The 20181-nt window shown below is 38.4% G+C and overlaps 24 non-coding genes across 24 annotated transcripts; all 24 read left to right on the top strand.

The window, feature by feature from the left end:
* Positions 1–400: 400 nt before the first annotated feature.
* TRNAK-UUU (transfer RNA lysine (anticodon UUU)) lies at positions 401–473 on the top strand. Its single transcript has one exon. It is a non-coding gene; the product is annotated as a tRNA-Lys (tRNA).
* A 339-nt stretch (positions 474–812) lies between these two features.
* TRNAR-UCU (transfer RNA arginine (anticodon UCU)) lies at positions 813–903 on the top strand. The gene is given in 2 exon segments: positions 813–849; positions 868–903. It is a non-coding gene; the product is annotated as a tRNA-Arg (tRNA).
* A 1225-nt stretch (positions 904–2128) lies between these two features.
* TRNAK-UUU (transfer RNA lysine (anticodon UUU)) lies at positions 2129–2201 on the top strand. The gene has a single exon. It is a non-coding gene; the product is annotated as a tRNA-Lys (tRNA).
* Positions 2202–2540: 339 nt separating this feature from the next.
* TRNAR-UCU (transfer RNA arginine (anticodon UCU)) lies at positions 2541–2631 on the top strand. The gene is given in 2 exon segments: positions 2541–2577; positions 2596–2631. It is a non-coding gene; the product is annotated as a tRNA-Arg (tRNA).
* A 1225-nt stretch (positions 2632–3856) lies between these two features.
* TRNAK-UUU (transfer RNA lysine (anticodon UUU)) lies at positions 3857–3929 on the top strand. The gene has a single exon. It is a non-coding gene; the product is annotated as a tRNA-Lys (tRNA).
* Positions 3930–4268: 339 nt separating this feature from the next.
* Positions 4269–4359, top strand: TRNAR-UCU (transfer RNA arginine (anticodon UCU)). The gene is given in 2 exon segments: positions 4269–4305; positions 4324–4359. It is a non-coding gene; the product is annotated as a tRNA-Arg (tRNA).
* A 1225-nt stretch (positions 4360–5584) lies between these two features.
* On the top strand, positions 5585–5657 carry TRNAK-UUU (transfer RNA lysine (anticodon UUU)). The gene has a single exon. It is a non-coding gene; the product is annotated as a tRNA-Lys (tRNA).
* A 339-nt stretch (positions 5658–5996) lies between these two features.
* On the top strand, positions 5997–6087 carry TRNAR-UCU (transfer RNA arginine (anticodon UCU)). The gene is given in 2 exon segments: positions 5997–6033; positions 6052–6087. It is a non-coding gene; the product is annotated as a tRNA-Arg (tRNA).
* A 1225-nt stretch (positions 6088–7312) lies between these two features.
* Positions 7313–7385, top strand: TRNAK-UUU (transfer RNA lysine (anticodon UUU)). The gene has a single exon. It is a non-coding gene; the product is annotated as a tRNA-Lys (tRNA).
* Positions 7386–7724: 339 nt separating this feature from the next.
* Positions 7725–7815, top strand: TRNAR-UCU (transfer RNA arginine (anticodon UCU)). The gene is given in 2 exon segments: positions 7725–7761; positions 7780–7815. It is a non-coding gene; the product is annotated as a tRNA-Arg (tRNA).
* A 1225-nt stretch (positions 7816–9040) lies between these two features.
* On the top strand, positions 9041–9113 carry TRNAK-UUU (transfer RNA lysine (anticodon UUU)). Its single transcript has one exon. It is a non-coding gene; the product is annotated as a tRNA-Lys (tRNA).
* A 339-nt stretch (positions 9114–9452) lies between these two features.
* TRNAR-UCU (transfer RNA arginine (anticodon UCU)) lies at positions 9453–9543 on the top strand. The gene is given in 2 exon segments: positions 9453–9489; positions 9508–9543. It is a non-coding gene; the product is annotated as a tRNA-Arg (tRNA).
* Positions 9544–10768: 1225 nt separating this feature from the next.
* TRNAK-UUU (transfer RNA lysine (anticodon UUU)) lies at positions 10769–10841 on the top strand. The gene has a single exon. It is a non-coding gene; the product is annotated as a tRNA-Lys (tRNA).
* Positions 10842–11180: 339 nt separating this feature from the next.
* Positions 11181–11271, top strand: TRNAR-UCU (transfer RNA arginine (anticodon UCU)). Its single transcript is given in 2 exon segments — positions 11181–11217; positions 11236–11271. It is a non-coding gene; the product is annotated as a tRNA-Arg (tRNA).
* A 1225-nt stretch (positions 11272–12496) lies between these two features.
* On the top strand, positions 12497–12569 carry TRNAK-UUU (transfer RNA lysine (anticodon UUU)). The gene has a single exon. It is a non-coding gene; the product is annotated as a tRNA-Lys (tRNA).
* A 339-nt stretch (positions 12570–12908) lies between these two features.
* TRNAR-UCU (transfer RNA arginine (anticodon UCU)) lies at positions 12909–12999 on the top strand. Its single transcript is given in 2 exon segments — positions 12909–12945; positions 12964–12999. It is a non-coding gene; the product is annotated as a tRNA-Arg (tRNA).
* Positions 13000–14224: 1225 nt separating this feature from the next.
* On the top strand, positions 14225–14297 carry TRNAK-UUU (transfer RNA lysine (anticodon UUU)). The gene has a single exon. It is a non-coding gene; the product is annotated as a tRNA-Lys (tRNA).
* Positions 14298–14636: 339 nt separating this feature from the next.
* Positions 14637–14727, top strand: TRNAR-UCU (transfer RNA arginine (anticodon UCU)). Its single transcript is given in 2 exon segments — positions 14637–14673; positions 14692–14727. It is a non-coding gene; the product is annotated as a tRNA-Arg (tRNA).
* Positions 14728–15952: 1225 nt separating this feature from the next.
* TRNAK-UUU (transfer RNA lysine (anticodon UUU)) lies at positions 15953–16025 on the top strand. The gene has a single exon. It is a non-coding gene; the product is annotated as a tRNA-Lys (tRNA).
* Positions 16026–16364: 339 nt separating this feature from the next.
* Positions 16365–16455, top strand: TRNAR-UCU (transfer RNA arginine (anticodon UCU)). The gene is given in 2 exon segments: positions 16365–16401; positions 16420–16455. It is a non-coding gene; the product is annotated as a tRNA-Arg (tRNA).
* A 1225-nt stretch (positions 16456–17680) lies between these two features.
* Positions 17681–17753, top strand: TRNAK-UUU (transfer RNA lysine (anticodon UUU)). Its single transcript has one exon. It is a non-coding gene; the product is annotated as a tRNA-Lys (tRNA).
* A 339-nt stretch (positions 17754–18092) lies between these two features.
* On the top strand, positions 18093–18183 carry TRNAR-UCU (transfer RNA arginine (anticodon UCU)). Its single transcript is given in 2 exon segments — positions 18093–18129; positions 18148–18183. It is a non-coding gene; the product is annotated as a tRNA-Arg (tRNA).
* Positions 18184–19408: 1225 nt separating this feature from the next.
* On the top strand, positions 19409–19481 carry TRNAK-UUU (transfer RNA lysine (anticodon UUU)). Its single transcript has one exon. It is a non-coding gene; the product is annotated as a tRNA-Lys (tRNA).
* Positions 19482–19820: 339 nt separating this feature from the next.
* TRNAR-UCU (transfer RNA arginine (anticodon UCU)) lies at positions 19821–19911 on the top strand. Its single transcript is given in 2 exon segments — positions 19821–19857; positions 19876–19911. It is a non-coding gene; the product is annotated as a tRNA-Arg (tRNA).
* The last annotated feature ends 270 nt before the right edge of the window (positions 19912–20181 follow it).

Raw genomic sequence — 20181 nt, 5'->3', positions numbered from 1 at the left:
CCATCACCAGAAACATTTACCAAAATGGCAGTGAAAGAAATTCTACTTAAACAGAGACTGTTTGCTTTGAAAATGTTTCATAGTCTATGCCCAAGAGGAAATTCCCAATGATACTGCTGAAAATGTAATTTAGGAGTTAGAAATAGTATTTGGCCCTTTATTAATTTCACAGTGTCATTTTAAACACGTGATTTCTATGTCATCCGAAAATGAGATAGTACAAATTTCCGGAGTTTTAATGGATTACGTGTGCTGCTGAAATTTCAAATGCTTAAAATATCAATTCATTATTAAACTCTAGAATATTGATTGCTAATATATGTAATTATATAAATATACAAAGTGTAGGTCAGTGTACGTCCACATTTGTTTAGCTGATTTTAAGGTAGAGTATAGCAGAGCCTGGATAGCTCAGTCGGTAGAGCATCAGACTTTTAATCTGAGGGTCCAGGGTTCAAGTCCCTGTTCAGGCGGTTGTTTCCTTTAAAGAAAAAGTACTCTAATTGTATGCTCTTTTTGTGGACCCCTGCATGACGAATAAGATATTCCATTACTAAAATTGCAAAAACGTCTTTCATGGAGTTGTGAAATACACATCTGTCTCACATATTATGTGCCATTTGACTAAACTTAAGTCGTACGTAGATTTACCAATGGTATCATGTAGTCTGAGACGGTGAATATCATTTCACCAATTCAATATTCAAAATAAAGCCATGGTTATAGTATCAAATGAACTTTATAAAGCTGATCAACAGCTAATAGCTCATTATTTCATTTCAGAACATCTCTGCACCTCATTATAGCAGATTGGCTCTGTGGCGCAATGGATAGCGCATTGGACTTCTAGGTGAATGTAAAATAGATATTCAAAGGTTGTGGGGTCGAATCCCACCAGAGTCAGTTTTATCCCTGTTATCCTGTTATCCCAAGTACCAATTCATTATTATATTCTCTGTATTTAGTACTAATACCGGCAACCATCTTAACCCCTTGCGTGCTGATGACAGAACGTTTCCGTCATCAGCTACGGGTGAGCTGTGCTGATGACGAAACCGTTCCGTCATGACTCCGCCCGCGCAAGGCGGAGTCAGCACAGGCGGAAAATACGCCCCGCACGCAAGGGGTTAAAAAACGTAGTGATAGTTGGGACACTTCCTAATGTTGATAATGTCATTTTGTGTATTGCTGCCTCAGAGCCTGGATAGCTCAGTCGGTAGAGCATCAGACTTTTAATCCGAGGGTCCAGGGTTCAAGTCCCTGTTCAGGCAGCTTGGTTAAAAAAAATGTATATCAATTGCATACTCTTTTCAGGATCCAATGAATGGGAATTCCAATTACAGATGGTTCAAAAAAGTCTTGATCGAGTCCTTACATACCCATCTGTGCTCTACTTTCTTTGACAAGGGTTAAGAAGACTTACCCAAACTGTATCATGTAGTTTGACATGTTGATTATCTTTTATCCAATTCAATGTTCAAAATGTAAGCTAGTGTCCGATTAATTTGATAAAGTTGGTCAACAACTTATAGGTCATCTTTTTATTTGTGAATCTCTGATCACCTTGTTGAATCAGGTCGGATCTCTGGTGCAATGGATTGCGGCTTGGAGTCCTAGGCGAATGGAGCAAAAGCATTCAAACGCTAAGGGTTCGAACACCAACTGGGTCAATTTTATCCCTCCTCTATTTTATAACTAATTGAAACAGTAACCAGCAATCCTGCTTCTCCATCACCAGAAACATTTACCAAAATGGCAGTGAAAGAAATTCTACTTAAACAGAGACTGTTTGCTTTGAAAATGTTTCATAGTCTATGCCCAAGAGGAAATTCCCAATGATACTGCTGAAAATGTAATTTAGGAGTTAGAAATAGTATTTGGCCCTTTATTAATTTCACAGTGTCATTTTAAACACGTGATTTCTATGTCATCCGAAAATGAGATAGTACAAATTTCCGGAGTTTTAATGGATTACGTGTGCTGCTGAAATTTCAAATGCTTAAAATATCAATTCATTATTAAACTCTAGAATATTGATTGCTAATATATGTAATTATATAAATATACAAAGTGTAGGTCAGTGTACGTCCACATTTGTTTAGCTGATTTTAAGGTAGAGTATAGCAGAGCCTGGATAGCTCAGTCGGTAGAGCATCAGACTTTTAATCTGAGGGTCCAGGGTTCAAGTCCCTGTTCAGGCGGTTGTTTCCTTTAAAGAAAAAGTACTCTAATTGTATGCTCTTTTTGTGGACCCCTGCATGACGAATAAGATATTCCATTACTAAAATTGCAAAAACGTCTTTCATGGAGTTGTGAAATACACATCTGTCTCACATATTATGTGCCATTTGACTAAACTTAAGTCGTACGTAGATTTACCAATGGTATCATGTAGTCTGAGACGGTGAATATCATTTCACCAATTCAATATTCAAAATATAGCCATGGTTATAGTATCAAATAAACTTTATAAAGCTGATCAACAGCTAATAGCTCATTATTTCATTTCAGAACATCTCTGCACCTCATTATAGCAGATTGGCTCTGTGGCGCAATGGATAGCGCATTGGACTTCTAGGTGAATGTAAAAAAGATATTCAAAGGTTGTGGGTTCGAATCCCACCAGAGTCAGTTTTATCCCTGTTATCCTGTTATCCCAAGTACCAATTCATTATTATATTCTCTGTATTTAGTACTAATACCGGCAACCATCTTAACCCCTTGCGTGCTGATGACAGAACGTTTCCGTCATCAGCTACGGGTGAGCTGTGCTGATGACGAAACCGTTCCGTCATGACTCCGCCCGCACAAGGCGGAGTCAGCACAGGCGGAAAATACGCCCCGCACGCAAGGGGTTAAAAAACGTAGTGATAGTTGGGACACTTCCTAATGTTGATAATGTCATTTTGTGTATTGCTGCCTCAGAGCCTGTATAGCTCAGTCGGTAGAGCATCAGACTTTTAATCCGAGGGTCCAGGGTTCAAGTCCCTGTTCAGGCAGCTTGGTTAAAAAAAATGTATATCAATTGCATACTCTTTTCAGGATCCAATGAATGGGAATTCCAATTACAGATGGTTCAAAAAAGTCTTGATCGAGTCCTTACATACCCATCTGTGCTCTACTTTCTTTGACAAGGGTTAAGAAGACTTACCCAAACTGTATCATGTAGTTTGACATGTTGATTATCTTTTATCCAATTCAATGTTCAAAATGTAAGCTAGTGTCCGATTAATTTGATAAAGTTGGTCAACAACTTATAGGTCATCTTTTTATTTGTGAATCTCTGATCACCTTGTTGAATCAGGTCGGATCTCTGGTGCAATGGATTGCGGCTTGGAGTCCTAGGCGAATGGAGCAAAAGCATTCAAACGCTAAGGGTTCGAACACCAACTGGGTCAATTTTATCCCTCCTCTATTTTATAACTAATTGAAACAGTAACCAGCAATCCTGCTTCTCCATCACCAGAAACATTTACCAAAATGGCAGTGAAAGAAATTCTACTTAAACAGAGACTGTTTGCTTTGAAAATGTTTCATAGTCTATGCCCAAGAGGAAATTCCCAATGATACTGCTGAAAATGTAATTTAGGAGTTAGAAATAGTATTTGGCCCTTTATTAATTTCACAGTGTCATTTTAAACACGTGATTTCTATGTCATCCGAAAATGAGATAGTACAAATTTCCGGAGTTTTAATGGATTACGTGTGCTGCTGAAATTTCAAATGCTTAAAATATCAATTCATTATTAAACTCTAGAATATTGATTGCTAATATATGTAATTATATAAATATACAAAGTGTAGGTCAGTGTACGTCCACATTTGTTTAGCTGATTTTAAGGTAGAGTATAGCAGAGCCTGGATAGCTCAGTCGGTAGAGCATCAGACTTTTAATCTGAGGGTCCAGGGTTCAAGTCCCTGTTCAGGCGGTTGTTTCCTTTAAAGAAAAAGTACTCTAATTGTATGCTCTTTTTGTGGACCCCTGCATGACGAATAAGATATTCCATTACTAAAATTGCAAAAACGTCTTTCATGGAGTTGTGAAATACACATCTGTCTCACATATTATGTGCCATTTGACTAAACTTAAGTCGTACGTAGATTTACCAATGGTATCATGTAGTCTGAGACGGTGAATATCATTTCACCAATTCAATATTCAAAATAAAGCCATGGTTATAGTATCAAATGAACTTTATAAAGCTGATCAACAGCTAATAGCTCATTATTTCATTTCAGAACATCTCTGCACCTCATTATAGCAGATTGGCTCTGTGGCGCAATGGATAGCGCATTGGACTTCTAGGTGAATGTAAAATAGATATTCAAAGGTTGTGGGGTCGAATCCCACCAGAGTCAGTTTTATCCCTGTTATCCTGTTATCCCAAGTACCAATTCATTATTATATTCTCTGTATTTAGTACTAATACCGGCAACCATCTTAACCCCTTGCGTGCTGATGACAGAACGTTTCCGTCATCAGCTACGGGTGAGCTGTGCTGATGACGAAACCGTTCCGTCATGACTCCGCCCGCGCAAGGCGGAGTCAGCACAGGCGGAAAATACGCCCCGCACGCAAGGGGTTAAAAAACGTAGTGATAGTTGGGACACTTCCTAATGTTGATAATGTCATTTTGTGTATTGCTGCCTCAGAGCCTGGATAGCTCAGTCGGTAGAGCATCAGACTTTTAATCCGAGGGTCCAGGGTTCAAGTCCCTGTTCAGGCAGCTTGGTTAAAAAAAATGTATATCAATTGCATACTCTTTTCAGGATCCAATGAATGGGAATTCCAATTACAGATGGTTCAAAAAAGTCTTGATCGAGTCCTTACATACCCATCTGTGCTCTACTTTCTTTGACAAGGGTTAAGAAGACTTACCCAAACTGTATCATGTAGTTTGACATGTTGATTATCTTTTATCCAATTCAATGTTCAAAATGTAAGCTAGTGTCCGATTAATTTGATAAAGTTGGTCAACAACTTATAGGTCATCTTTTTATTTGTGAATCTCTGATCACCTTGTTGAATCAGGTCGGATCTCTGGTGCAATGGATTGCGGCTTGGAGTCCTAGGCGAATGGAGCAAAAGCATTCAAACGCTAAGGGTTCGAACACCAACTGGGTCAATTTTATCCCTCCTCTATTTTATAACTAATTGAAACAGTAACCAGCAATCCTGCTTCTCCATCACCAGAAACATTTACCAAAATGGCAGTGAAAGAAATTCTACTTAAACAGAGACTGTTTGCTTTGAAAATGTTTCATAGTCTATGCCCAAGAGGAAATTCCCAATGATACTGCTGAAAATGTAATTTAGGAGTTAGAAATAGTATTTGGCCCTTTATTAATTTCACAGTGTCATTTTAAACACGTGATTTCTATGTCATCCGAAAATGAGATAGTACAAATTTCCGGAGTTTTAATGGATTACGTGTGCTGCTGAAATTTCAAATGCTTAAAATATCAATTCATTATTAAACTCTAGAATATTGATTGCTAATATATGTAATTATATAAATATACAAAGTGTAGGTCAGTGTACGTCCACATTTGTTTAGCTGATTTTAAGGTAGAGTATAGCAGAGCCTGGATAGCTCAGTCGGTAGAGCATCAGACTTTTAATCTGAGGGTCCAGGGTTCAAGTCCCTGTTCAGGCGGTTGTTTCCTTTAAAGAAAAAGTACTCTAATTGTATGCTCTTTTTGTGGACCCCTGCATGACGAATAAGATATTCCATTACTAAAATTGCAAAAACGTCTTTCATGGAGTTGTGAAATACACATCTGTCTCACATATTATGTGCCATTTGACTAAACTTAAGTCGTACGTAGATTTACCAATGGTATCATGTAGTCTGAGACGGTGAATATCATTTCACCAATTCAATATTCAAAATATAGCCATGGTTATAGTATCAAATAAACTTTATAAAGCTGATCAACAGCTAATAGCTCATTATTTCATTTCAGAACATCTCTGCACCTCATTATAGCAGATTGGCTCTGTGGCGCAATGGATAGCGCATTGGACTTCTAGGTGAATGTAAAAAAGATATTCAAAGGTTGTGGGTTCGAATCCCACCAGAGTCAGTTTTATCCCTGTTATCCTGTTATCCCAAGTACCAATTCATTATTATATTCTCTGTATTTAGTACTAATACCGGCAACCATCTTAACCCCTTGCGTGCTGATGACAGAACGTTTCCGTCATCAGCTACGGGTGAGCTGTGCTGATGACGAAACCGTTCCGTCATGACTCCGCCCGCACAAGGCGGAGTCAGCACAGGCGGAAAATACGCCCCGCACGCAAGGGGTTAAAAAACGTAGTGATAGTTGGGACACTTCCTAATGTTGATAATGTCATTTTGTGTATTGCTGCCTCAGAGCCTGGATAGCTCAGTCGGTAGAGCATCAGACTTTTAATCCGAGGGTCCAGGGTTCAAGTCCCTGTTCAGTCAGCTTGGTTAAAAAAAATGTATATCAATTGCATACTCTTTTCAGGATCCAATGAATGGGAATTCCAATTACAGATGGTTCAAAAAAGTCTTGATCGAGTCCTTACATACCCATCTGTGCTCTACTTTCTTTGACAAGGGTTAAGAAGACTTACCCAAACTGTATCATGTAGTTTGACATGTTGATTATCTTTTATCCAATTCAATGTTCAAAATGTAAGCTAGTGTCCGATTAATTTGATAAAGTTGGTCAACAACTTATAGGTCATCTTTTTATTTGTGAATCTCTGATCACCTTGTTGAATCAGGTCGGATCTCTGGTGCAATGGATTGCGGCTTGGAGTCCTAGGCGAATGGAGCAAAAGCATTCAAACGCTAAGGGTTCGAACACCAACTGGGTCAATTTTATCCCTCCTCTATTTTATAACTAATTGAAACAGTAACCAGCAATCCTGCTTCTCCATCACCAGAAACATTTACCAAAATGGCAGTGAAAGAAATTCTACTTAAACAGAGACTGTTTGCTTTGAAAATGTTTCATAGTCTATGCCCAAGAGGAAATTCCCAATGATACTGCTGAAAATGTAATTTAGGAGTTAGAAATAGTATTTGGCCCTTTATTAATTTCACAGTGTCATTTTAAACACGTGATTTCTATGTCATCCGAAAATGAGATAGTACAAATTTCCGGAGTTTTAATGGATTACGTGTGCTGCTGAAATTTCAAATGCTTAAAATATCAATTCATTATTAAACTCTAGAATATTGATTGCTAATATATGTAATTATATAAATATACAAAGTGTAGGTCAGTGTACGTCCACATTTGTTTAGCTGATTTTAAGGTACAGTATAGCAGAGCCTGGATAGCTCAGTCGGTAGAGCATCAGACTTTTAATCTGAGGGTCCAGGGTTCAAGTCCCTGTTCAGGCGGTTGTTTCCTTTAAAGAAAAAGTACTCTAATTGTATGCTCTTTTTGTGGACCCCTGCATGACGAATAAGATATTCCATTACTAAAATTGCAAAAACGTCTTTCATGGAGTTGTGAAATACACATCTGTCTCACATATTATGTGCCATTTGACTAAACTTAAGTTGTACGTAGATTTACCAATGGTATCATGTAGTCTGAGACGGTGAATATCATTTCACCAATTCAATATTCAAAATAAAGCCATGGTTATAGTATCAAATGAACTTTATAAAGCTGATCAACAGCTAATAGCTCATTATTTCATTTCAGAACATCTCTGCACCTCATTATAGCAGATTGGCTCTGTGGCGCAATGGATAGCGCATTGGACTTCTAGGTGAATGTAAAATAGATATTCAAAGGTTGTGGGTTCGAATCCCACCAGAGTCAGTTTTATCCCTGTTATCCTGTTATCCCAAGTACCAATTCATTATTATATTCTCTGTATTTAGTACTAATACCGGCAACCATCTTAACCCCTTGCGTGCTGATGACAGAACGTTTCCGTCATCAGCTACGGGTGAGCTGTGCTGATGACGAAACCGTTCCGTCATGACTCCGCCCGCGCAAGGCGGAGTCAGCACAGGCGGAAAATACGCCCCGCACGCAAGGGGTTAAAAAACGTAGTGATAGTTGGGACACTTCCTAATGTTGATAATGTCATTTTGTGTATTGCTGCCTCAGAGCCTGGATAGCTCAGTCGGTAGAGCATCAGACTTTTAATCCGAGGGTCCAGGGTTCAAGTCCCTGTTCAGGCAGCTTGGTTAAAAAAAATGTATATCAATTGCATACTCTTTTCAAGATCCAATGAATGGGAATTCCAATTACAGATGGTTCAAAAAAGTCTTGATCGAGTCCTTACATACCCATCTGTGCTCTACTTTCTTTGACAAGGGTTAAGAAGACTTACCCAAACTGTATCATGTAGTTTGACATGTTGATTATCTTTTATCCAATTCAATGTTCAAAATGTAAGCTAGTGTCCGATTAATTTGATAAAGTTGGTCAACAACTTATAGGTCATCTTTTTATTTGTGAATCTCTGATCACCTTGTTGAATCAGGTCGGATCTCTGGTGCAATGGATTGCGGCTTGGAGTCCTAGGCGAATGGAGCAAAAGCATTCAAACGCTAAGGGTTCGAACACCAACTGGGTCAATTTTATCCCTCCTCTATTTTATAACTAATTGAAACAGTAACCAGCAATCCTGCTTCTCCATCACCAGAAACATTTACCAAAATGGCAGTGAAAGAAATTCTACTTAAACAGAGACTGTTTGCTTTGAAAATGTTTCATAGTCTATGCCCAAGAGGAAATTCCCAATGATACTGCTGAAAATGTAATTTAGGAGTTAGAAATAGTATTTGGCCCTTTATTAATTTCACAGTGTCATTTTAAACACGTGATTTCTATGTCATCCGAAAATGAGATAGTACAAATTTCCGGAGTTTTAATGGATTACGTGTGCTGCTGAAATTTCAAATGCTTAAAATATCAATTCATTATTAAACTCTAGAATATTGATTGCTAATATATGTAATTATATAAATATACAAAGTGTAGGTCAGTGTACGTCCACATTTGTTTAGCTGATTTTAAGGTAGAGTATAGCAGAGCCTGGATAGCTCAGTCGGTAGAGCATCAGACTTTTAATCTGAGGGTCCAGGGTTCAAGTCCCTGTTCAGGCGGTTGTTTCCTTTAAAGAAAAAGTACTCTAATTGTATGCTCTTTTTGTGGACCCCTGCATGACGAATAAGATATTCCATTACTAAAATTGCAAAAACGTCTTTCATGGAGTTGTGAAATACACATCTGTCTCACATATTATGTGCCATTTGACTAAACTTAAGTCGTACGTAGATTTACCAATGGTATCATGTAGTCTGAGACGGTGAATATCATTTCACCAATTCAATATTCAAAATATAGCCATGGTTATAGTATCAAATGAACTTTATAAAGCTGATCAACAGCTAATAGCTCATTATTTCATTTCAGAACATCTCTGCACCTCATTATAGCAGATTGGCTCTGTGGCGCAATGGATAGCGCATTGGACTTCTAGGTGAATGTAAAAAAGATATTCAAAGGTTGTGGGTTCGAATCCCACCAGAGTCAGTTTTATCCCTGTTATCCTGTTATCCCAAGTACCAATTCATTATTATATTCTCTGTATTTAGTACTAATACCGGCAACCATCTTAACCCCTTGCGTGCTGATGACAGAACGTTTCCGTCATCAGCTACGGGTGAGCTGTGCTGATGACGAAACCGTTCCGTCATGACTCCGCCCGCACAAGGCGGAGTCAGCACAGGCGGAAAATACGCCCCGCACGCAAGGGGTTAAAAAACGTAGTGATAGTTGGGACACTTCCTAATGTTGATAATGTCATTTTGTGTATTGCTGCCTCAGAGCCTGGATAGCTCAGTCGGTAGAGCATCAGACTTTTAATCCGAGGGTCCAGGGTTCAAGTCCCTGTTCAGTCAGCTTGGTTAAAAAAAATGTATATCAATTGCATACTCTTTTCAGGATCCAATGAATGGGAATTCCAATTACAGATGGTTCAAAAAAGTCTTGATCGAGTCCTTACATACCCATCTGTGCTCTACTTTCTTTGACAAGGGTTAAGAAGACTTACCCAAACTGTATCATGTAGTTTGACATGTTGATTATCTTTTATCCAATTCAATGTTCAAAATGTAAGCTAGTGTCCGATTAATTTGATAAAGTTGGTCAACAACTTATAGGTCATCTTTTTATTTGTGAATCTCTGATCACCTTGTTGAATCAGGTCGGATCTCTGGTGCAATGGATTGCGGCTTGGAGTCCTAGGCGAATGGAGCAAAAGCATTCAAACGCTAAGGGTTCGAACACCAACTGGGTCAATTTTATCCCTCCTCTATTTTATAACTAATTGAAACAGTAACCAGCAATCCTGCTTCTCCATCACCAGAAACATTTACCAAAATGGCAGTGAAAGAAATTCTACTTAAACAGAGACTGTTTGCTTTGAAAATGTTTCATAGTCTATGCCCAAGAGGAAATTCCCAATGATACTGCTGAAAATGTAATTTAGGAGTTAGAAATAGTATTTGGCCCTTTATTAATTTCACAGTGTCATTTTAAACACGTGATTTCTATGTCATCCGAAAATGAGATAGTACAAATTTCCGGAGTTTTAATGGATTACGTGTGCTGCTGAAATTTCAAATGCTTAAAATATCAATTCATTATTAAACTCTAGAATATTGATTGCTAATATATGTAATTATATAAATATACAAAGTGTAGGTCAGTGTACGTCCACATTTGTTTAGCTGATTTTAAGGTACAGTATAGCAGAGCCTGGATAGCTCAGTCGGTAGAGCATCAGACTTTTAATCTGAGGGTCCAGGGTTCAAGTCCCTGTTCAGGCGGTTGTTTCCTTTAAAGAAAAAGTACTCTAATTGTATGCTCTTTTTGTGGACCCCTGCATGACGAATAAGATATTCCATTACTAAAATTGCAAAAACGTCTTTCATGGAGTTGTGAAATACACATCTGTCTCACATATTATGTGCCATTTGACTAAACTTAAGTTGTACGTAGATTTACCAATGGTATCATGTAGTCTGAGACGGTGAATATCATTTCACCAATTCAATATTCAAAATAAAGCCATGGTTATAGTATCAAATGAACTTTATAAAGCTGATCAACAGCTAATAGCTCATTATTTCATTTCAGAACATCTCTGCACCTCATTATAGCAGATTGGCTCTGTGGCGCAATGGATAGCGCATTGGACTTCTAGGTGAATGTAAAATAGATATTCAAAGGTTGTGGGTTCGAATCCCACCAGAGTCAGTTTTATCCCTGTTATCCTGTTATCCCAAGTACCAATTCATTATTATATTCTCTGTATTTAGTACTAATACCGGCAACCATCTTAACCCCTTGCGTGCTGATGACAGAACGTTTCCGTCATCAGCTACGGGTGAGCTGTGCTGATGACGAAACCGTTCCGTCATGACTCCGCCCGCGCAAGGCGGAGTCAGCACAGGCGGAAAATACGCCCCGCACGCAAGGGGTTAAAAAACGTAGTGATAGTTGGGACACTTCCTAATGTTGATAATGTCATTTTGTGTATTGCTGCCTCAGAGCCTGGATAGCTCAGTCGGTAGAGCATCAGACTTTTAATCCGAGGGTCCAGGGTTCAAGTCCCTGTTCAGGCAGCTTGGTTAAAAAAAATGTATATCAATTGCATACTCTTTTCAAGATCCAATGAATGGGAATTCCAATTACAGATGGTTCAAAAAAGTCTTGATCGAGTCCTTACATACCCATCTGTGCTCTACTTTCTTTGACAAGGGTTAAGAAGACTTACCCAAACTGTATCATGTAGTTTGACATGTTGATTATCTTTTATCCAATTCAATGTTCAAAATGTAAGCTAGTGTCCGATTAATTTGATAAAGTTGGTCAACAACTTATAGGTCATCTTTTTATTTGTGAATCTCTGATCACCTTGTTGAATCAGGTCGGATCTCTGGTGCAATGGATTGCGGCTTGGAGTCCTAGGCGAATGGAGCAAAAGCATTCAAACGCTAAGGGTTCGAACACCAACTGGGTCAATTTTATCCCTCCTCTATTTTATAACTAATTGAAACAGTAACCAGCAATCCTGCTTCTCCATCACCAGAAACATTTACCAAAATGGCAGTGAAAGAAATTCTACTTAAACAGAGACTGTTTGCTTTGAAAATGTTTCATAGTCTATGCCCAAGAGGAAATTCCCAATGATACTGCTGAAAATGTAATTTAGGAGTTAGAAATAGTATTTGGCCCTTTATTAATTTCACAGTGTCATTTTAAACACGTGATTTCTATGTCATCCGAAAATGAGATAGTACAAATTTCCGGAGTTTTAATGGATTACGTGTGCTGCTGAAATTTCAAATGCTTAAAATATCAATTCATTATTAAACTCTAGAATATTGATTGCTAATATATGTAATTATATAAATATACAAAGTGTAGGTCAGTGTACGTCCACATTTGTTTAGCTGATTTTAAGGTAGAGTATAGCAGAGCCTGGATAGCTCAGTCGGTAGAGCATCAGACTTTTAATCTGAGGGTCCAGGGTTCAAGTCCCTGTTCAGGCGGTTGTTTCCTTTAAAGAAAAAGTACTCTAATTGTATGCTCTTTTTGTGGACCCCTGCATGACGAATAAGATATTCCATTACTAAAATTGCAAAAACGTCTTTCATGGAGTTGTGAAATACACATCTGTCTCACATATTATGTGCCATTTGACTAAACTTAAGTCGTACGTAGATTTACCAATGGTATCATGTAGTCTGAGACGGTGAATATCATTTCACCAATTCAATATTCAAAATATAGCCATGGTTATAGTATCAAATGAACTTTATAAAGCTGATCAACAGCTAATAGCTCATTATTTCATTTCAGAACATCTCTGCACCTCATTATAGCAGATTGGCTCTGTGGCGCAATGGATAGCGCATTGGACTTCTAGGTGAATGTAAAAAAGATATTCAAAGGTTGTGGGTTCGAATCCCACCAGAGTCAGTTTTATCCCTGTTATCCTGTTATCCCAAGTACCAATTCATTATTATATTCTCTGTATTTAGTACTAATACCGGCAACCATCTTAACCCCTTGCGTGCTGATGACAGAACGTTTCCGTCATCAGCTACGGGTGAGCTGTGCTGATGACGAAACCGTTCCGTCATGACTCCGCCCGCACAAGGCGGAGTCAGCACAGGCGGAAAATACGCCCCGCACGCAAGGGGTTAAAAAACGTAGTGATAGTTGGGACACTTCCTAATGTTGATAATGTCATTTTGTGTATTGCTGCCTCAGAGCCTGGATAGCTCAGTCGGTAGAGCATCAGACTTTTAATCCGAGGGTCCAGGGTTCAAGTCCCTGTTCAGTCAGCTTGGTTAAAAAAAATGTATATCAATTGCATACTCTTTTCAGGATCCAATGAATGGGAATTCCAATTACAGATGGTTCAAAAAAGTCTTGATCGAGTCCTTACATACCCATCTGTGCTCTACTTTCTTTGACAAGGGTTAAGAAGACTTACCCAAACTGTATCATGTAGTTTGACATGTTGATTATCTTTTATCCAATTCAATGTTCAAAATGTAAGCTAGTGTCCGATTAATTTGATAAAGTTGGTCAACAACTTATAGGTCATCTTTTTATTTGTGAATCTCTGATCACCTTGTTGAATCAGGTCGGATCTCTGGTGCAATGGATTGCGGCTTGGAGTCCTAGGCGAATGGAGCAAAAGCATTCAAACGCTAAGGGTTCGAACACCAACTGGGTCAATTTTATCCCTCCTCTATTTTATAACTAATTGAAACAGTAACCAGCAATCCTGCTTCTCCATCACCAGAAACATTTACCAAAATGGCAGTGAAAGAAATTCTACTTAAACAGAGACTGTTTGCTTTGAAAATGTTTCATAGTCTATGCCCAAGAGGAAATTCCCAATGATACTGCTGAAAATGTAATTTAGGAGTTAGAAATAGTATTTGGCCCTTTATTAATTTCACAGTGTCATTTTAAACACGTGATTTCTATGTCATCCGAAAATGAGATAGTACAAATTTCCGGAGTTTTAATGGATTACGTGTGCTGCTGAAATTTCAAATGCTTAAAATATCAATTCATTATTAAACTCTAGAATATTGATTGCTAATATATGTAATTATATAAATATACAAAGTGTAGGTCAGTGTACGTCCACATTTGTTTAGCTGATTTTAAGGTACAGTATAGCAGAGCCTGGATAGCTCAGTCGGTAGAGCATCAGACTTTTAATCTGAGGGTCCAGGGTTCAAGTCCCTGTTCAGGCGGTTGTTTCCTTTAAAGAAAAAGTACTCTAATTGTATGCTCTTTTTGTGGACCCCTGCATGACGAATAAGATATTCCATTACTAAAATTGCAAAAACGTCTTTCATGGAGTTGTGAAATACACATCTGTCTCACATATTATGTGCCATTTGACTAAACTTAAGTTGTACGTAGATTTACCAATGGTATCATGTAGTCTGAGACGGTGAATATCATTTCACCAATTCAATATTCAAAATAAAGCCATGGTTATAGTATCAAATGAACTTTATAAAGCTGATCAACAGCTAATAGCTCATTATTTCATTTCAGAACATCTCTGCACCTCATTATAGCAGATTGGCTCTGTGGCGCAATGGATAGCGCATTGGACTTCTAGGTGAATGTAAAATAGATATTCAAAGGTTGTGGGTTCGAATCCCACCAGAGTCAGTTTTATCCCTGTTATCCTGTTATCCCAAGTACCAATTCATTATTATATTCTCTGTATTTAGTACTAATACCGGCAACCATCTTAACCCCTTGCGTGCTGATGACAGAACGTTTCCGTCATCAGCTACGGGTGAGCTGTGCTGATGACGAAACCGTTCCGTCATGACTCCGCCCGCGCAAGGCGGAGTCAGCACAGGCGGAAAATACGCCCCGCACGCAAGGGGTTAAAAAACGTAGTGATAGTTGGGACACTTCCTAATGTTGATAATGTCATTTTGTGTATTGCTGCCTCAGAGCCTGGATAGCTCAGTCGGTAGAGCATCAGACTTTTAATCCGAGGGTCCAGGGTTCAAGTCCCTGTTCAGGCAGCTTGGTTAAAAAAAATGTATATCAATTGCATACTCTTTTCAAGATCCAATGAATGGGAATTCCAATTACAGATGGTTCAAAAAAGTCTTGATCGAGTCCTTACATACCCATCTGTGCTCTACTTTCTTTGACAAGGGTTAAGAAGACTTACCCAAACTGTATCATGTAGTTTGACATGTTGATTATCTTTTATCCAATTCAATGTTCAAAATGTAAGCTAGTGTCCGATTAATTTGATAAAGTTGGTCAACAACTTATAGGTCATCTTTTTATTTGTGAATCTCTGATCACCTTGTTGAATCAGGTCGGATCTCTGGTGCAATGGATTGCGGCTTGGAGTCCTAGGCGAATGGAGCAAAAGCATTCAAACGCTAAGGGTTCGAACACCAACTGGGTCAATTTTATCCCTCCTCTATTTTATAACTAATTGAAACAGTAACCAGCAATCCTGCTTCTCCATCACCAGAAACATTTACCAAAATGGCAGTGAAAGAAATTCTACTTAAACAGAGACTGTTTGCTTTGAAAATGTTTCATAGTCTATGCCCAAGAGGAAATTCCCAATGATACTGCTGAAAATGTAATTTAGGAGTTAGAAATAGTATTTGGCCCTTTATTAATTTCACAGTGTCATTTTAAACACGTGATTTCTATGTCATCCGAAAATGAGATAGTACAAATTTCCGGAGTTTTAATGGATTACGTGTGCTGCTGAAATTTCAAATGCTTAAAATATCAATTCATTATTAAACTCTAGAATATTGATTGCTAATATATGTAATTATATAAATATACAAAGTGTAGGTCAGTGTACGTCCACATTTGTTTAGCTGATTTTAAGGTAGAGTATAGCAGAGCCTGGATAGCTCAGTCGGTAGAGCATCAGACTTTTAATCTGAGGGTCCAGGGTTCAAGTCCCTGTTCAGGCGGTTGTTTCCTTTAAAGAAAAAGTACTCTAATTGTATGCTCTTTTTGTGGACCCCTGCATGACGAATAAGATATTCCATTACTAAAATTGCAAAAACGTCTTTCATGGAGTTGTGAAATACACATCTGTCTCACATATTATGTGCCATTTGACTAAACTTAAGTCGTACGTAGATTTACCAATGGTATCATGTAGTCTGAGACGGTGAATATCATTTCACCAATTCAATATTCAAAATATAGCCATGGTTATAGTATCAAATGAACTTTATAAAGCTGATCAACAGCTAATAGCTCATTATTTCATTTCAGAACATCTCTGCACCTCATTATAGCAGATTGGCTCTGTGGCGCAATGGATAGCGCATTGGACTTCTAGGTGAATGTAAAAAAGATATTCAAAGGTTGTGGGTTCGAATCCCACCAGAGTCAGTTTTATCCCTGTTATCCTGTTATCCCAAGTACCAATTCATTATTATATTCTCTGTATTTAGTACTAATACCGGCAACCATCTTAACCCCTTGCGTGCTGATGACAGAACGTTTCCGTCATCAGCTACGGGTGAGCTGTGCTGATGACGAAACCGTTCCGTCATGACTCCGCCCGCACAAGGCGGAGTCAGCACAGGCGGAAAATACGCCCCGCACGCAAGGGGTTAAAAAACGTAGTGATAGTTGGGACACTTCCTAATGTTGATAATGTCATTTTGTGTATTGCTGCCTCAGAGCCTGGATAGCTCAGTCGGTAGAGCATCAGACTTTTAATCCGAGGGTCCAGGGTTCAAGTCCCTGTTCAGTCAGCTTGGTTAAAAAAAATGTATATCAATTGCATACTCTTTTCAGGATCCAATGAATGGGAATTCCAATTACAGATGGTTCAAAAAAGTCTTGATCGAGTCCTTACATACCCATCTGTGCTCTACTTTCTTTGACAAGGGTTAAGAAGACTTACCCAAACTGTATCATGTAGTTTGACATGTTGATTATCTTTTATCCAATTCAATGTTCAAAATGTAAGCTAGTGTCCGATTAATTTGATAAAGTTGGTCAACAACTTATAGGTCATCTTTTTATTTGTGAATCTCTGATCACCTTGTTGAATCAGGTCGGATCTCTGGTGCAATGGATTGCGGCTTGGAGTCCTAGGCGAATGGAGCAAAAGCATTCAAACGCTAAGGGTTCGAACACCAACTGGGTCAATTTTATCCCTCCTCTATTTTATAACTAATTGAAACAGTAACCAGCAATCCTGCTTCTCCATCACCAGAAACATTTACCAAAATGGCAGTGAAAGAAATTCTACTTAAACAGAGACTGTTTGCTTTGAAAATGTTTCATAGTCTATGCCCAAGAGGAAATTCCCAATGATACTGCTGAAAATGTAATTTAGGAGTTAGAAATAGTATTTGGCCCTTTATTAATTTCACAGTGTCATTTTAAACACTTGATTTCTATGTCATCCGAAAATGAGATAGTACAAATTTCCGGAGTTTTAATGGATTACGTGTGCTGCTGAAATTTCAAATGCTTAAAATATCAATTCATTATTAAACTCTAGAATATTGATTGCTAATATATGTAATTATATAAATATACAAAGTGTAGGTCAGTGTACGTCCACATTTGTTTAGCTGATTTTAAGGTACAGTATAGCAGAGCCTGGATAGCTCAGTCGGTAGAGCATCAGACTTTTAATCTGAGGGTCCAGGGTTCAAGTCCCTGTTCAGGCGGTTGTTTCCTTTAAAGAAAAAGTACTCTAATTGTATGCTCTTTTTGTGGACCCCTGCATGACGAATAAGATATTCCATTACTAAAATTGCAAAAACGTCTTTCATGGAGTTGTGAAATACACATCTGTCTCACATATTATGTGCCATTTGACTAAACTTAAGTCGTACGTAGATTTACCAATGGTATCATGTAGTCTGAGACGGTGAATATCATTTCACCAATTCAATATTCAAAATAAAGCCATGGTTATAGTATCAAATGAACTTTATAAAGCTGATCAACAGCTAATAGCTCATTATTTCATTTCAGAACATCTCTGCACCTCATTATAGCAGATTGGCTCTGTGGCGCAATGGATACCGCATTGGACTTCTAGGTGAATGTAAAATAGATATTCAAAGGTTGTGGGTTCGAATCCCACCAGAGTCAGTTTTATCCCTGTTATCCTGTTATCCCAAGTACCAATTCATTATTATATTCTCTGTATTTAGTACTAATACCGGCAACCATCTTAACCCCTTGCGTGCTGATGACAGAACGTTTCCGTCATCAGCTACGGGTGAGCTGTGCTGATGACGAAACCGTTCCGTCATGACTCCGCCCGCGCAAGGCGGAGTCAGCACAGGTGGAAAATACGCCCCGCACGCAAGGGGTTAAAAAACGTAGTGATAGTTGGGACACTTCCTAATGTTGATAATGTCATTTTGTGTATTGCTGCCTCAGAGCCTGGATAGCTCAGTCGGTAGAGCATCAGACTTTTAATCCGAGGGTCCAGGGTTCAAGTCCCTGTTCAGGCAGCTTGGTTAAAAAAAATGTATATCAATTGCATACTCTTTTCAAGATCCAATGAATGGGAATTCCAATTACAGATGGTTCAAAAAAGTCTTGATCGAGTCCTTACATACCCATCTGTGCTCTACTTTCTTTGACAAGGGTTAAGAAGACTTACCCAAACTGTATCATGTAGTTTGACATGTTGATTATCTTTTATCCAATTCAATGTTCAAAATGTAAGCTAGTGTCCGATTAATTTGATAAAGTTGGTCAACAACTTATAGGTCATCTTTTTATTTGTGAATCTCTGATCACCTTGTTGAATCAGGTCGGATCTCTGGTGCAATGGATTGCGGCTTGGAGTCCTAGGCGAATGGAGCAAAAGCATTCAAACGCTAAGGGTTCGAACACCAACTGGGTCAATTTTATCCCTCCTCTATTTTATAACTAATTGAAACAGTAACCAGCAATCCTGCTTCTCCATCACCAGAAACATTTACCAAAATGGCAGTGAAAGAAATTCTACTTAAACAGAGACTGTTTGCTTTGAAAATGTTTCATAGTCTATGCCCAAGAGGAAATTCCCAATGATACTGCTGAAAATGTAATTTAGGAGTTAGAAATAGTATTTGGCCCTTTATTAATTTCACAGTGTCATTTTAAACACGTGATTTCTATGTCATCCGAAAATGAGATAGTACAAATTTCCGGAGTTTTAATGGATTACGTGTGCTGCTGAAATTTCAAATGCTTAAAATATCAATTCATTATTAAACTCTAGAATATTGATTGCTAATATATGTAATTATATAAATATACAAAGTGTAGGTCAGTGTACGTCCACATTTGTTTAGCTGATTTTAAGGTAGAGTATAGCAGAGCCTGGATAGCTCAGTCGGTAGAGCATCAGACTTTTAATCTGAGGGTCCAGGGTTCAAGTCCCTGTTCAGGCGGTTGTTTCCTTTAAAGAAAAAGTACTCTAATTGTATGCTCTTTTTGTGGACCCCTGCATGACGAATAAGATATTCCATTACTAAAATTGCAAAAACGTCTTTCATGGAGTTGTGAAATACACATCTGTCTCACATATTATGTGCCATTTGACTAAACTTAAGTCGTACGTAGATTTACCAATGGTATCATGTAGTCTGAGACGGTGAATATCATTTCACCAATTCAATATTCAAAATATAGCCATGGTTATAGTATCAAATGAACTTTATAAAGCTGATCAACAGCTAATAGCTCATTATTTCATTTCAGAACATCTCTGCACCTCATTATAGCAGATTGGCTCTGTGGCGCAATGGATAGCGCATTGGACTTCTAGGTGAATGTAAAAAAGATATTCAAAGGTTGTGGGTTCGAATCCCACCAGAGTCAGTTTTATCCCTGTTATCCTGTTATCCCAAGTACCAATTCATTATTATATTCTCTGTATTTAGTACTAATACCGGCAACCATCTTAACCCCTTGCGTGCTGATGACAGAACGTTTCCGTCATCAGCTACGGGTGAGCTGTGCTGATGACGAAACCGTTCCGTCATGACTCCGCCCGCACAAGGCGGAGTCAGCACAGGCGGAAAATACGCCCCGCACGCAAGGGGTTAAAAAACGTAGTGATAGTTGGGACACTTCCTAATGTTGATAATG

This window comes from Lissotriton vulgaris, unplaced genomic scaffold, assembly GCF_964263255.1.
Source record: "Lissotriton vulgaris unplaced genomic scaffold, aLisVul1.2 SCAFFOLD_1527, whole genome shotgun sequence".
Taxonomy (NCBI): domain Eukaryota; kingdom Metazoa; phylum Chordata; class Amphibia; order Caudata; family Salamandridae; genus Lissotriton; species Lissotriton vulgaris.
Note: the sequence above shows the minus strand (reverse complement) of the source record. Positions and strands in the feature narration are given on the sequence as shown.